We start from the raw sequence: 12,480 nt of genomic DNA on the forward strand, positions 1-12,480 counted from the left end.
CGAGACACGTGCTATACTTCTAGCAAGCGCCACCTGGTTTGCAGATAAAGATCTATACATTTTAATTAAGGGTGGACAATGCTCACAGAATTTCACTCCCCGGAATTCCGCAGAGTTATGTAAAAGCTCCACAAGAATCTGTGGAGTTCTGCTAGTAGGTGGAATTGGGAACGTTGTGCTGCTCACGCTGATTTTTAGCACTGGGAGACTGTTCTGCGCTGTAAAATCAGTGTGAATGGAACCGCGTGGTACTCTACAGGGTGCTGCTTCAAACTGACGCTCGAGTAGATTTTCTACTCAAGCAGCAGTTTTCTCAATGCAAACGATCGCAACCTGCTGAGACCGCCCGTGTTGAAAAAATCTTGGCAGGAGGCGTTCTAGGGCCTTGAAATTGCGCTAATGGATGCACATTCTCGCCGGCGCTAGCCAACCTAATGTTGGCAAGTCACAAGCGAGAAACAACTCTGCCACCCGGCCCATAGCGGAGTTTTGCTGGAACTCCATGATACTTGCGTAGCGCGGAGTGGGCAAAACTCCACCGGCAGAGTGGAATTTTTCGCCCATGCCTAATTTTAATGGAAGAGCCAATTAAAGCCATAGATGCACAGAACAAGTCTACTCAATGCTACTACCCACATAAACCAGTGGTAAACCGCACTACCCATGCAAATTTCAGGGCTGAGGTTTCTCCATGCATGAGCCCTTGAAAACCTCATTCCACTTGTTTGAAAACAAATCTTTATTTTATATATATGTATAACATACATACACAAATATGTGGTGTCTCATGATGCTGCCCTTCACTCAGTAATGGTAATCCATAGAATATTATTTGGGCGCATCTGCATAAATAGTTAATGCTATCATGTTTTTTTCAGATGCATTGGTTGTAAAATCAGGTATTTAAGTAGAAGCAGAACACAATCTGATTGCGCAGGTCTTTAGATTGAGCAGCACAAATCCAGAGCAGGATGATCCTCTGGTCCAGAATGCCCAAAATATGGAGATGTATTGTGGCATTATTTTTGGGATTTGAGCTTTGTACTGTAGTAATAAATGTCTGAATCTGTGTTTATTAAAACATTTTCTCTAAATAACATGTTTTATTGGGCTACATTTACTTTGTTAAATGTATCTCTGAACCCTTAAAATTCCAAACTACCCCTTAATGTTACCCTTCTCTGAACCCTAAAAAATCCTTACTACTCCTTAAGGTTAACCTTCCCTCAACAGTAAAAGCCTCTTACTACCCCATAACACTAACAAACCTTGAACCATACCAGCCACCTACCAACCCTTAAGTTACCCTTACCTGAACCTAAAAACCTTTTACTACCCTTTACACATGTTTCCTTGAACCCTAAAAGTCCCTTACTACACATTGAAACTACCCTTCTATGAACCCTAACACCTGCTTATCACCTAATAATTCTACCTTTCCCTGAACCTTAAAGTCCACTTAATGTCCCCCACTTGGATGCTAAGGCTATTTGTTGTCCTTCATGTAATTTCCATTGAAATCAATGGAAACTCCATGACGAGCTGAGCTCGTCATGAGCGTCGAAGGGGTTAAGACTACTGTGAGAAATGGGCTCCAACCCATTCAATCTCCCTAAATTTCTGCTTTTTGGACTACCCAGTTTTTAGACCTCTGCCATAAGTCTCACTATTCTGTTAAAATGGATTATGAGCGCTAACCCCAGTGCTTGTCTTTTAAGAGAAGGTCCTCTCCTACACAGCTAGAGTAAGAGGCTCTGGGGTGGTTGCATTTGAATACCTGTGTACATTCATGTACAACCATGTGTGGACTGTGAGGATGAGACTACTGCCTTCCTCAGTCCGGTAGCTGTGTACAGGTAGCTTGTTACAGAGGGGACCCTTCATGGACTGGTGTTGACCAGGCCAGATCTCTATGAGTAGCATTCATCGTGTGAGTATGTACATCCATAGTGAATTACTGAAAAGCGTGTTCTTCATTAAGTTGTACATTATGGGCCAAATGTGTGCTAAACTACAGGTTCACCATACTTATGTCTAGAAACCCGGCTAACATGCCAATATTATACAATGAGGATCTTGAATTCAGATCTGACATTAATTTCTACATATCTGTTCTCTTTCTGGCACTTTCAGATTTTTACTTTTGCTCCTAATTAGATTCCTGCCTTTGAATCACACTAAGGGGTCTAGTTAATTAGTCTGCTGGGCAGCCAGTGGATTAAAACCCTCCTCGTACAATGGAGCCATTTTTAAGTGATGAGGTCTGGGAGCAGAAAAGGTGGAACAAAATAAGCATGTGATAATTACTTTTCACACACCTGGCCTGAGAAGGCTCAACTGACAGAAACAATGGAAGGCAGTCAGACCTCTGGAGCCAGTCACAAGACAGGCTGTCCTCTGACGTTGTAGAGAGAAGGAACCAAGCATCTGTGGCATTTAGGGGTAGGGCTTAGGCTCTCATAGAAGGCCGGTCCACAGATTAGAAGGGGTAATCGTGGAAAATTCTTATATGCTGTGTGGCTGGGTTGGGACACTGGTGGATTGATGATGTGTCACCCTAGAATTGAAGAGAGATGCAAACCTTCTGGATGGAAATTTCCACCCCCCTTAAAAACCTGTGTACAAAGGAAATACTTTTGAGATTAACCTGTGCCTGGGGACGTGACCATGGAGGAATGACCAATTGGAAGAAAGAAGATACCTGACCTCTACTACAACTCTACTACAAAGATGTACTCACGGACTTCTGATTTCAGTTGGTACTGGGGGACTAGGATTTTCTTCCTCAGGGCCCGTGACACTGGCTCCCTATACATCTGGAAGACAGTAGAGGGATGGATATGCTAGAGGGACCCTAAGGGACCCTTGGATATTCTGTACGCCGGTTCTGGAAGAGTGTGACCTCAAAAAGGAGGGGTACCTGACTTCTGCTGGCACAAGTGACCTGTAAGAGGCCAATGAAAGCCTTGTAGGTGCAGATAGGGAGGGTAGGCTGCGCTGGGGTTCCTGTGGGTGCTGCTGAGGGTGACTTTGGAAACAGGAGAAGTGCTAGTTGCCCAGATAGGAGAACATGCCCTAAGCTTTCGCTCGTTGGAGGCAGAGCTATAAAACCCCAGCTCCCCAGGAACTGAAAAATATAGAGGCCTGAAGAAACCACTGCTGTTGGCTAGCAGAGCCACCGGGAGCAAAACCCCACTTTCCCCAATAGAAACGGCCTAGCAGGACCAGAGAAACGGGGAGATACATTTGGTCTGCAGTGGGGATGGGTCAGTTTTGGGTACGCATCGCGTCACCCCACATGTTCTAGTAAATGTAACCAGGGGCCCCCAATCCCCATGGGGACCGGCGTGGAATATGCAAGACAAAGGAAAACCAGTGGAGTACTGCCATGATCTGCATATATATCTGTCCCTTAGACCCCCATCCACCCAGGGCCGAGCAAGAAGAAGGTAAGAAACAATTGACGGAAATCAAACTTTCCGAGGGAAAGGCAAAGGCAGGGGCAGAGGACAATTCCAGCCCAATTGGCAACAATATTCCCCTCGGGTAACCCGCCAGAGGGGCAGGACAACTCAGTTATGAGCTCCGCCGAAATACAATTAGCACTCAATGACATCGTGGTGAACTTGTCTGATCATGTGTTAACACCAGCAGAAGTAAGGGTTTTAAATAAGGGTTTGGGGTTTGTGCCAACCCCCTGACATGATCCCTTTACCTGTAGACTAGAACTACATGAAATGATGAGGAAAATCAAATTGCACAAGTTCTTCACTGATAAAGAAAAAGTTGACCAATCACTGTTCAGTACGGACCTCCGTCGCCCTTCCAATTTCTGCCCACCCAGTGGTTCTTTGGGTCCTGAGGTAGCAGTTTTCGAACAGAAAGTGCTTTATGATGTGGCCACCTTGGAGCAAGCCCCCCAAGTACATCAGGGCTGCAATATGAGTAAATCAGACTGGCGAGCTGTTAAATCTCTTCAAGATAACCCACTGTTAACCATCAAACAGGCTGACAAGGGGGGCGCGGTCGTTGTGTTAAATACATGCGACTATGAGGCAGAAGTACTTAGACTACTGAGTGTACGTGCCAACTACCACCCCCTTGCCAGAGATCCTACACCTGACTTACTTGAACTGATTACCAGCATGATGGCAGATGCTTTAGGGAAGAAGTGGATAACACCCAAAGAGGCAGACTTTATTGTCAACAAATAGTCTCGCATTCCGGCGTTTTACATCTTGCCGAAGATCCACAAACCCCAGAGGCCACCCCCTGGACGCCCGATAGTGTCGGGTATCCAGTCAGTACTGGAGCCCCTGTCACAATTCGCGGACTTTTTTCTGCGTGAAGCAGTAATTACTCAGGAGTCCTATGTTCAGGACACGACTGACATTCTTAATGTCCTTGAAGGAGTGCATTTTGACCCCGAGTTACAACTGCTAGTAACCATCGACATCGAGTCACTCTACACCAGCATCCCCCAGGACGCCACGCTGGTGGCAGCAGCGCGGGCCCTGGGGGAACTGGAGTGGTTCTACGACACGCCCATCACGTTTGTCATGCAGTGCATTGAACTTGCATTGACTAAAAATTTCTTTGAGTATAATAACCTACTATACCTGCAAGTGTCTGGGACGTCTATGGGGGCCACTTTTGCCCCAAGTCTGGCCTGCATTTATGTGGGCCAGTTTGAGGTGAATGTGGTCCTCCATCGGAACAACAACCCCTTCAGGGAACATATCTCCCTATGGAGGAGATATATTGATGACGTCCTCTGTATCTGGACAGGTACAGAGGACCTCCTCCTGGAATTTCTCTCATGGCTCAACCAGATAGATGACTGCCTTAAATTCACTTGGTCTATCAATAGAACCACAGCAGTCTTTCTGGATGTTGATATCGCAGCAGTTGACCATAAATTGGTGACGACCGTACATCATAAAAAAACAACAAGAACTCCCTGCTCCACTACAATTCTTTCCACCCAAGAGCCTTACGTGATAATCTCCCTGTGGGGCAATTTTTGCGCTACAGGCGTAATTGCTGCACTACAGAGTCATTTGTGGAGCAATCGGAAGAACTGGCTGTGAAATTGGCCGCAAGGGCATATCCCAAGAAGGTGGTAAAGCAAGCACGTAAACGTGCATTGAATACGCCTCGGGGAGCACTCCTTGAACGCCATGTTAGAACTAAACAGGAGTGTATACCGGTGGTAATAACCTTTGATCCTTTATCCACCAAACTGAGGCAGATCGTGAGGAAGCATTGGTCAATCCTTGATACGAATATGGGAAAGATGCCACCTCCGCGGTTTGCCTTTAAAAGAGCTACAAATTTAAAGGAAAAATTGGTCCACACCCGGACCTCACAACCTGTATATACAGAAAGGCTACCACCTGGCCATCACCCATGTACGAGCTGTTCAGTATGCAATTTAACAAGGACTACGAAGGCAGTGACCCTGATAAATGGCAGAATTTGGCATCTCACCAAGTTCAGTAATTGCAATACTGTAAATGTAATCTACAGACTGACATGCAAATGTGGGCTGCACTACATTGGACTTACATCTAGAAAGGTAAAAGTCCGCATTCAAGAACACCTCAGCACCATCAGGGCGAAGAAATTGACAACGAGATTGGTGCAACACTTTAATGACATGGGACATGATCCCAAGGATTTGGAGTGGGTTGTACTGGAGAGGGTGATGTGTGAGAGTCATAATGTAGAAAACATTTTGGCGAGAAAGGAAGCTCGCTGGATCTATCAGGAACAGGTCGATCGTGAGGGGTTGAACGACCTCATTGAATGGCACAAAATCACCAAACGATGAGCTCACATGATGATGTATATCCTTGAAAAGTTGATATTGTAGCCTGGGGTCCCCAACTCCCGACTATACAATACATATAGTACAGTATACAATACATACAGGACAGTTTACACCACCCATGTGTGACTCGCGTTATTATTTGATCCCTTTGACACACATGCCCACACCCAGGTTGCAGACGTTTTTATTGTAAATAATCTTATTTGCCCCTCTAGGAAGAGTTTCCTGTGAATACATGGTAGATTGACACCAGGTTCCCCCCTTTTCAGCTTTTGAATGTTGGACTGCAATGCTCTGCACTGCCAAGAAGTGTGCCTAGCCCACTGCTTAAGGTTATGGAACACACTATAAGATGGCCGCCACGCGGGACGTACTTTTGTCACGTGCCTCGCGACGTCTTAGACGTCATCACGCGTCTCCTGATATCCGGCTTTCGAAGTCGGGACGGGACGCGGGTGACATTTGGAAGTGCCGGTGACCGAGCGTGGGTAAGATTTTCCCACTGGATCGGTAAGGTGATCTAAACCAGTACCAAATGAGGGAGGTCCTGGGTTGAGATAGGTGCGGTGACCGACGGGTCTGTTTTGAGAAGGGCGCACTGTAAATAATTGTTGTCCTATATCTAATTACAAGTCCTCTATATTCTAATGAGGTGATTGATTGCGTGACAGTAGACTATGTAGCGTCACTTCGACTGAATTCGGTCCTTGTCTTTGTTTCTGTGTGCAGGACACCCGACGAGAGCGGGTTCTCGTAAACAACACGTGATCTTTGAGGACACGGGCATACTGTGTAAAAGGGGTAGCAGGTATTATGTGCAGTGTTGTCTGTTCTGAGTAACGCAGCCTTGTATTACATTTTAAAACTAAATTCATTAGTGAATATGGGAGGGTCTTTAACCCTCGGCTCATTTTAATTATCAAATCTGTCGTTTTTACCATCACAGGTGTGTGTTGAAAGACAGTGGCAATAACAGTGGGTAACCCCCATTTGCCCTGAAGAAGTTGCAGAAAATACGAGCAACGAAACATGTTGGCGACTATGACCCACCTGAGAATGTGTATGGTGTGAGTCATTTTTATGTTAGAAGGATTCACAGCCCAGCATAAACCCTGAGTGGCCAGTGAACTCTTCTATTTTAACTGTGTGAGATCCACGTTTCTTTCTCACTGGGGGTTTCTGTTTTTGTGTTTTGTGTTATATGTGCACACAAGTACAGCAAGGGCAATACGTTGACTTGCTTTGATAGGAACAGTCAGCAGATTGTGGGGCTGATGTTGAGAAGAAGTACTGTTATATGTTGTCGTTCTTTTTCTGGTTTCATTTTCCACTGTTATGAGAGTGAGTCACCGATGATGATAATTGGGTACACTGGCAATTGCTAGTCAGACAACCCGATTAGCGGTTCTTCCGTGAGGGGCTCACTCTCTTCTCCACACTTTTTCCACAAGTATCGTTTGGTGGGTGATGGCATTACGACAGATTGAATGTTTACCGTGTGTGTACCGTATTAATGTTCGACACTTGGATGGATTTGAATAGCCAGAGAAAAACTGGCTGGTGGTATTAAAATAAAACGTTTTTCTGCATCACTACTATCCATGCCATATTAGAAATTATTTAAGAGTGTCTAGGGTGACAGGCCTATTGTTGTGTATTATGATTTGAGTGGGGGGCGGCCTGTACCCTTCTCTTTCCCCCTTAGACTCCTCTTATTTGGACAAGAAACGATTGGCACCATGCTCTGAGCACACTAGCAGCATCCCTGGAGGCCCCAATGTCTAGTAAATAATTGATAAGGTATTTGAGTATAACAGTAACAAAGAATCTAGAGGTGAATTTTGAGAAGGAACTAAATGAATCTAAGAAATTATTAAAGTCTTTGGTAGGACTGACATTTTCTTTTTTGGGAAGATCAAATATTTTGATAATGTCTATTTTACCAAAATGTACTTTTTTGTTTGCCTCAATATCCCTAGAATTTAAAAAAAAGTTTGATTCGATACGCTACAAAGAGTCTGCAGTAGTTATATTTGGGCTTTCAGGGCAACTAGAATTGCATGGAAGAAACTCCGAAGGGGGAAACAACAGGGAGGAATTGCTAGCCCAATCAATCAATCAGAGTACTTGTAAAGCGTGCTACTTACCCGTGTGGGTCTCAAGGCGCTGAGGGGAGGGGGTGCCGCTACTGCTCGAAGAGCCAGGTCTTGAGGAGTCTTCTGAAGGCGAGTAGGTCTTGGGTCTGCTGTAGGTGGGTAGGGAGGGTGTTCCAGGTCTTGGCGGCGAGGTAGGAGAAGGATCTGCCGCCGGAGGTTGTTCGTTGGATGTGGGGGACATCGGTGAGGGCGAGGCTGGTGGAGCGGAGCTTGCGGGTCGGAGTGTAGAAGTTGAGTCTGCTGTTCAGGTAGGCTGGTCCGGCGTTGTGGAGTGCTCTGTGTGCGTGGGTGAGGAGCTTGAAGGTGATCCTCTTGTCGACGGGGAGCCAGTGTAGGTCTCTCATTTGGGGGGTGATGTGGCTGAGGCAGGGGACGTTGACGATCAGTCGGGCGGAGGCGTTTTGGATGCGTTGTAGTCGTCGTAGGTGTTTGGCTGGGATTCCAGCGTAGAGTGCGTTGTCGTAGTCCAGTCTGCTACTGACGAGGGCCTGTGTCACCGTTCTTCTTGTTTCGGTCGGGATCCACTTGTAGATCCTGTGGAGCATGCGGAGGGTATTGTAGCAGGGGGAGGAGACGGCGTTGACCTGTTTAGACATGGAGAGGGAGGAGTCGAGGATGAATCCTAGGTTGCGTGCATGGTCGGTGGGTGTCGGTGCTATTCCCAGTGTGGTCGGCCACCAGGAGTCGTCCCAGGCTGAGGGGGTGGGTCCGAGGATGAGTACCTCCGTCTTGTCCGAGTTTAGCTTTAGACAGCTGTACTGCATCCAGTCGGCGACAGCCTTCATTCCCTCGTGGAGGTTGGTTTTGGCGATGTGCGGGTCCTTGGTGAGGGAGAGGGTGAGCTGGGTGTCATCGGCGTAAGAGATGATGTTGAGGTCGTGTTGGCAGGCCACTTGTGCGAGGGGGCCATGTAGATGTTGAACAGCGTCGGGCTGAGGGATGAGCCCTGGGGGATGCCGCAGATAATGTCGGTGGCCTCGGATCAGAAGGGCGGGTGGCGGACGCTCTGGATTCTGCCGGAGAGAAAGGACGTGGTCCAGTCCAGGGCCTTCTCTTGGATTTCGGCTTCTAGGAGGCGTGTCTTTAGAGTGCAATGGCAGACAGTGTCGAAGGCGGCAGACAGGTCCAGGAGGATGAGGGCTGATGTTTCGCCGTTGTCTAGTTGGCGCCTGATGTCGTCTGTGGCGGCGATGAGGGCTGTCTCGGTGCTGTGGTTTCGTCTGAACTCGGACTGGGACGGGTCAAAGATCTTGTTGTCTTCCAGGTGGTGGGCCAGTTGCATGTTGACGATTTTCTCGATGACCTTCGCCGGGAACGGGAGCAGGGAGATGGGCTGGAAATTCTTGAGGTCCTTGGGGTCCGCTTTGGGCTTCTTGAGGTGGGTGCTGATTTTGGCATGTTTCCAGCTTTCCGGCAATGCCGCTGTTTCGAAGGAGATGTTGATGACCTTCCGTAGTTGGGGTCCGATGGCAGCACCTGCTTTGTTGAATACGTGGTGTGGGCACGGATCTGACGGTGATCCTGAGTGGACGGAGTTCATGACCTTGCGTGTCTCGTCGTCGTTGACGTTGGACGGGGAGGTCAGGCGGTTGGTGTTGGTGGTGTTCACAGGGGAGGTGTGGTCTGGCGTAGTCGGGGTGGTCATGGTGTTGAAGCTGTCATGGATGTCAGCCATCTTGCGGTGGAAGAAGTCGCAGGTGTTTGGCTGGGATTCCTGCGTAGAGTGCGTTGTCGTAGTCCAGTCTGCTGCTGACGAGGGCCTGTGTCACCGTACTTCTTGTTTCAGTCGGGATCCACTTGTAGATCCTGTGGAGCATGCGGAGGGTATTGTAGCAGGGGGAGGAGACGGCGTTGACCTGTTTAGAAATGGAGAGGGAGGAGTCGAGGATGAATCCTAGGTTGCGTGCATGGTCGGTGGGTGTCGGTGCTATTCCCAGTGTCGTCGGCCACCAGGAGTCGTCCCAGGCTGAGGGGGTGGGTCCGAGGATGAGTACCTCCTTCTTGTCCGAGTTTAGCTTCAGACGGCTGTACTGCATCCAGTCGGCGACGGCCTTCATTCCCTCGTGGAGGTTGGTTTTGGCGATGTGCGGGTCCTTGGTGAGGGAGAGGATGAGCTGGGTGTCATCGGCATAAGAGATGATGTTGAGGTTGTGTTGGCAGGCCACTTGTGCGAGGGGGCCATGTAGATGTTGAACAGCGTTGGGCTGAGGGATGAGCCCTGGGGGATGCCGCAGATAATGTCGGTGGCCTCGGATCAGAAGGGCGGGTGGCGGACGCTCTAGTTTCTGCCGGAGAGGAAGGACGTGGTCCAGTCCAGGGCCTTCTCTTGGATTTCGGCTTCTAGGAGGCGTGTCTTTAGAGTGCAATGGCAGACAGTGTCGAAGGCGGCAGACAGGTCCAGGAGGATGAGGGCTGATGTTTCGCCGTTGTCTAGTTGGCGCCTGATGTCGTCTGTGGCGGCAATGAGGGCTGTCTCGGTGCTGTGGTTTCGTCTGAACTCGGACTGGGACTGCAAGTTGTGGCAATCAAGTCCTGGGTCCTTGAAAATGGGTTTAAAGTGCCGCAACTGCAAACATCCACACATCACAGTCGTTGCACAGCTTGGAACAAGAGCATCTCCTTCGACACGTTGCTGCTGCTGTCAGGATTGAGGATATTGCATCATTGGCTGCCCAGTTTATTGCGCCACATCGCCTACATCTCCAGGATCCACGCCGACACATCACCTCCATTGCTCCTTGCAACTCGCCATCGACGTCGAGCCAACCCCAAACAAAGGCACTGTTTTAGTACTCCAAGGTTGGTCTCTGTATCCGACATGCACTTAATTGCGGTCAGCCTGAACCTTTGTATTTGTCCCGGTCAAGTACGACCAGATAGCCCTGGTTGGTGCTTTAAGCTTTTAAGCACTATATTTCAAGATATTTTTTCAAAATTCATAACTCCGGTTCTACTGATTGGATTTTTGTCATTATGGTCTTGTGTTCTTCAATAAATGAAACTATATTTTTCTAACCATGTGTGGTATATTTGTGTCTGGTGTTCTCACTGTTTTACTGTATTAAGTGTTGCACAAATACTTTACACATTGCTTCTTAAGTTAAGCCTGACTGCTCTGTGCTAAACTAGCAGGAGATGAGCCCAGGTTAATGTAGGGTGTGTATCTGACTAACTCTGACTAGGATTGTGGTTCCTGCTTGGGAAGGGTGCTTATCTCTGCCAACCAGAAACCAAATATCTGATACCACCTTATTGCAACCCTGCCCTGAACACTAAAAACTCCTCCTACTAACACAACTGTTCAATGAATCCTAAAAACTCCTTACCACTCTTAATGCTACCTATCTCTGAGCCCTGAAAATCTGCAACTGCAATTGTCCATTAATGCTTCCCTTCCTAAATGCTAAAACACTCTTCCCTTTCCTCTTCGCTTCCTTTCCTGAACCTAAAACCCCCTTACTACCCTCTTCTGGGCAGAAACCTTAAAACACCTTCACTACCCTTTTACTCTACTCATCCCTAAACACCCAAAGCCACTCATAATGTTTCCATTCCCTTCTCTTACCTAAATGCTAAAACCCCTAAATACCACATACCACTATCATTCCTTGAATCTTATCAACCCTTTACTACTCCTTTACGCTACCTTTCCGTTTCCTAAAAAACATTTACTAGCCCCCCAACCCCTTCCCCACCTGAATGTAAATGTCCCTCTCTACTTTAGCAGGATGATGCTCCTCTTTCCCCGCTCACATTATACTTAACTTTGCCCTATAAGGTAAACATTTTTCAGTTTTTTGTAGCCACAAATATTTTCATTCTATTTTTTGAGTAGCCAATGTTTTTGATACAACCTGTTTCACTCTGCTTTTTCCCCCACAATATTTACCATTTACAAATCATTTACTTTCACTGCCATGGCATAAGTAAATATATACATTATAGAGGTAGATTTGCTCTGTAATATGCTATTGCCATTATCATGTGGAAGAGGAGACTTGATGCACAAAAGGGGGTGGTGATGGACGGAGCATCTGAACCAATCGAACACTCACACCCAGTCAAAAGATCTGGGTTTGATCCATCACCGTTCAGGGTCAGACTGATTTGCAAATGGCCATCTCTGAACTGGGGTGGCAGAGTGGGCTAAAGAACGGTGATGGATTAAACCCAGATCTTTTGACTGGGTGTGAGTGTTTGATTGGTTCAGATGCTCCGTCCACCACCACCCCCTTTTGTACCGCTTTGATGCACAAAAAGCAGGACCTCGAGTGGGTCATGATGGCTCTCATTTCCCTCAACTAAGATACTAAATATATTTCACTTTTTTATGTGCATAAACCAAAATGTTTAAATAACCAGAGCAAAAGTGAACCCATACTGTGGTCCCAAAATGGAGTTTACCTTTCAAATGTAATTATAAATATGTGAATCTGTATTTTTACCCTTCTTCGAAATACCATATGTTACTGCTTGTTCGTGTTTCTTGCC

Source organism: Lissotriton helveticus, chromosome 1_2 (genome assembly GCF_964261635.1).
Source record: "Lissotriton helveticus chromosome 1_2, aLisHel1.1, whole genome shotgun sequence".
Classification (NCBI taxonomy): domain Eukaryota; kingdom Metazoa; phylum Chordata; class Amphibia; order Caudata; family Salamandridae; genus Lissotriton; species Lissotriton helveticus.